The sequence below is a fragment of the Amblyomma americanum genome, chromosome 1 (assembly GCF_052857255.1).
Source record: "Amblyomma americanum isolate KBUSLIRL-KWMA chromosome 1, ASM5285725v1, whole genome shotgun sequence".
NCBI classification, from domain to species: domain Eukaryota; kingdom Metazoa; phylum Arthropoda; class Arachnida; order Ixodida; family Ixodidae; genus Amblyomma; species Amblyomma americanum.
The window spans coordinates 512,440,689-512,445,165 of record NC_135497.1 but is presented as its reverse complement, the minus strand read 5'-3'; the positions used below and the strand labels follow the sequence as shown (position 1 = coordinate 512,445,165).

General features: G+C 49.0%; 1 pseudogene; it reads right to left on the bottom strand.

The window, feature by feature from the left end:
- Positions 1-2,025: 2,025 nt before the first annotated feature.
- LOC144116174 (uncharacterized) lies at positions 2,026-3,656 on the bottom strand (annotated as a pseudogene).
- Positions 3,657-4,477: the final 821 nt, after the last annotated feature.

Sequence of the window (4,477 nt, the reverse complement as noted above, 5' to 3'; positions counted from 1 at the left end):
ACTTGCTTTAAAAGCGCCTTCTTGGTTGTCTGGACTAGCCGCTCGGCTGCTCCGTTAGAGATTGCGTGATATGGTGGAGTCTTAGTATGTCTGATACTGTTACGAGACAAGAATGCTGCGAACTCCTGCGACACAAACTGTGGGCCGTTATCGCTGACAATCTCCTCTGGAAAACCATACGCTGCGAAGCCTACTAATAGTCTGAGAGGTGGTAGTTGACGTCATAGGCCAAACTTCAACCCATTTAGAGTAGGCGTCCACCAAGACAAGAAAGTTGTGGTTACCTTGTTGCGCATAGTCAACATGTACTCTTTGCCAACACCTTGTTGGGTACGGCCACAGCTGGAGAGGTACAGGCTGAGCTGCCGGTAGTACGAGTTGACACACTCTGCACTTCCTTATGTACTCCTCAATAGCCTTGTCCATGTTGGGCCACCACACAAAACTTCTTGCCAACATTTTCATTCGACTAGAGCCAGGGTGGTCTTCATGAAGCAAGGACAGGACTGCGGGCCTCAGATTCTCAGGTATAACTACTCTCGTCCCCCATGTGAGACAATTTTGTTCGACGGAGAGTTCCAGGCGACGGACGTAATAAGGTTGCAATTCGTCCACGACATTTGCTGGCCAACCCGACCGAACATACTCGATTACTTTGCTGAGGGTGCCGTCTCGTGCAGCCTCCTTTGACACATCCCGCGCTGTGAGCGGGGTGCATTCGAAAACAGACAGACATTCCGCAGTTTCTGCTTTAGCAGAACCACAAGTAGGTAATCTTGACAGAGCATCAGCCACCTCAATTTCAGTTCCCTTGCGGTATTTCAGAGTGAACTGGTAAGCAGACATAATTAAAGACCTCCTTTGTAGTCTGGCAGCTGCTAATGCTGGCGTGGCTTTGTTGTGACCCAAAATTCCCAATAGTGGCTGATGGTCCGTGTACAAGTCAAATTTCCTGCCACACAAGAACTTGTGGAATTTCTGCAAACCAAAAATAAGAGCTAGAGCCTCTCTTTCACACTGCGCATAGTTCTTTTCTGCAGGTGTCAAGGTACGCGAAGCAAATGCAATTGGACGCTCTTGGCCGTTGGGAAACACATGAAAAATGACCGCTCCAACACCATACGCTGATGCATCACATTGCAACCCCAGCGGTTTGCGTGCATCGTAGTACGTGAGCGCTCGGCTGCTGATAAGGAGCTGTTTCGTGGCCTCAAACGCATCGCTACATTTCTTCGTCCAAACCCAACGCTCTCCCTTTCGAAGTAGCTTGTACAATGGCTCTGCTACAGACGCTAGGCTGTTTAAAAATTTGCCATAGTAGTTCAGTAGCCCTAGATAAGCTTTCAGCTCAGTGACATTCGCCGGCTCAGGAGCATGGGCGATTGCTTTCACTTTGCCTTCAGTGGGATGTATCCCCTCAGAGCTTATCTTGTGCCCGAGGTAACACACTGAGATTAGAAAGAACTTGCATTTCTCTGCCTTGACAGTAATGTTGTATTCGTTCAATCGTTGCAAAACTAGCTCAAGTGTTTTTTCGCAGTCATCTATGTCCTGGCCAGCTACAATGACATCGTCAATGTAGCAACCTACATTCTTAATGCCCATCAAGACTTTATCCATTAAAGATTGGAACAAAGCCGGGGCACTCGCTATACCATAGGGAAGTCTGTTGTACCGATAGAGCCCCCGGTGCGTGTTTACTGTAACAATTGCTTTGGATTCCGGGCTTAGCATCACCTGCTGGTATGCTGATGATAAGTCAAGCACACAGAACACTTTTCCCTCACAAACGGCTGTGAACAAATCTTCCGGTAGGGGCAATGGATAGTGATCCGTTTTTAGGACCGGATTGAGCGTGATTTTGAAGTCGCCACACAACCTTAGTTTGTCACCTTCCTTCTTTGGAACCACTACGAGGGGAGTTGCCCACTCACTCTGCGTTACTCGCTCGATTACACCCTTCTTTTCAAGGTCAGACAGTTCTTTTTCTACCGCTTCTCGCAACACAAAGGGTACTGGCCGGGACTTACAAAACACAGGAGTGCACTTTGGCTGCAGAACCAATTTTGCCTCATAGTTCCTAATTGCTCCCAAGTGGAAGAAAATACACTAGGGAACTTGGAATGCAACTTCAACACCCTGTCGTCAATGCTCAAGGCGAAAAGAGATTTCCAGTTAAGCTGCAACTTCTCAAGCTAGCTCCTGCCTAAAAGTATAGGCAGATTGCGCTCACCCTCACGCACAACAACAATAGGTAACACGGCGCACTGACCTTCATAGCGAGCAGTGACATTGCATTGACCGATCACATGCATTTTTTCACCTGTATAAGTTTTGAGCCCCAATTTCGTTGGCTCACACTTGACATGCGACAACTTAGCGGCGTACACGCTTTCCGGCACAATAGTCACAGCAGCACCGGTGTCAACCTGCATTGGCAGGTCGTGGCCTTCAACATTCACAGACACAACATAGCTCTTCTTAGAAGGCGTAGCGTCGCAACTGTATAACGTGGACTCCTCTTCCGATGACTCGGATACTAGATGCGCTTTTAGTTCTTCACGGCTTGCCTGGCACATATTTTGAAGATGACCCACTTTCGAGCACCGTCTGCACTTGTACCTCTTGTACCAACAGCTGTCTGAAGTATGCGCCTTGCCACAGCGGCTACACTTCTGTTTTTGACTTTTTCCTCGCGTTGTGTCTTTTGTCTTTCGGTCGCGCCTCTCGTGCGTTCCCACCGCGTTGAGTGCCTCACTGCGACCTCTTTGTTGCAATAGCGCGGCCTGCTGTGTGGCCAACTCCCTATCCAGCGCAATTTTGCATGCGCCTTGAAATGTTAAGCCTTCCGTGGTGAACAGAGCTCTGAGTTTCCTCATTGCGAATGCCTGCTACCAGTCTGTCTCGCAAGGCATCCTGCAGAAAGTCTCCGAAATTGCACTTCCGAGCAAGGTGTTTTAACTCCAGAACGAAATCTTCTACGCTCTCTTGCTCCAGTTGAACTCGGCGGTTAAACCTGCACCTTTCAGCAATGACTGAAGTTTGCGGGCTGTAGTGATTCTTCAGCAGAATCTTGATTTCAGCGAAAGTCTTTTCACCGGGAAGCGCTGGAACTACCAGGTTCTTGAGGACTTCATACGCCTCTGCGCCAAGTACTGTTAGAAAAATTGACAGTTTCTTTGCTTCCGAGACCTCATTGGCGCTGACGAAATGTTCAAACCGTTCCAAGTAAGAATCAAAATTCTGGACCTTGGGGTCGTACTCATCGATTCTGCCAAGACGCGACATCGCTTCGGTGCACAAACGTAACAACGTAAACGCAACAACGCTTCGGTGCAGTTACTTATCGTGTCGATGTCTTGCTTGGTGCGTAGGATCCGTTGTCAGCTGCTTGCCCCTGGCCGCCAGCCACTTGCAGTCCGCGTTAGTGGCTTCCGATGTGCGTCGTCCGATCTTGCCCAGACACGCTTGGCAGGCCAGTCCCGACGGATCCCATCCTCGTCGCCAGTGAAATAACTACGACCAGCATCGACGAAGGTCCACAACTAAAAAACGTTTATTGCCAAGAGCATGGTGTTCTTATAGTGCGCCGATAGCGTGCCGTGCGCAGCTTATCAGCAGCACGGAATGACACGTCAGCGGCTCGCTAGGTGCTCACGCTATCACAGCGCTAAAATAAACCTCTTGAGCAAGATGGTGGCTGTTTGTTTACTTCAAGGGTGTAATTGTTTTGTCATTTCCCTATGTTTTGAGTATTCATCATTCATCCATTGCCTTAGCAAAGATGCCAGAAAGTCTCACGCATGCATGCGAGCAAACAGAATATTCACCGCTAGGATTTAAAGAAATGCCATATTCGCATCGTTCATTACTAGGGTGCGAAATAATAAGACACGACAAATGCACAGGGAGGCAGTGAAAGGAGAGAAATCATTTGTGAGAAGCAGACGATGATGATGATCATGAAAAACAAACAGGTCAACAGAGCGCCCTCAACGACCGTAAAGTTATCGAAAGTTGGCGCACGCCATAGAGCTACTACTGCGCACGCAGTCCCATAGGACCCCGCCAAGTATGCACTTTATTTCAGTAGGTCTTGTTTCTGCCCGCCGTAGAGCGCGCGTCCGCCGTATGGCGGCGCTGTCAGATGACCCTTAATAAAACCCCTTGATAATTTGAAAGTAGCGACACTCCTCGGCGCCGCGCTTTCCTCCTCGATTCTCCTCGCTCGGCGGCTGCGAGCTCTGCGCACGGCACGCTTTTTCTCCCTGGCGCCCGCTGGCCGGCCGCAGCAGTGAGTGAAGCGCGTGTTTTTGGGCCAGGTCTGCGCTCCAGGAGTGCACAAAATATTTGAAAAATTGCCAGAAAATCATTGAGAATGCCTAAAGTAACGTTCATGAAGAGATTGGTTTCTTCTTAGAACTGTTTGATTGGTGAATACTGATGTAAGCAAAGCTTTCAGGCGAGTTCTCTACTG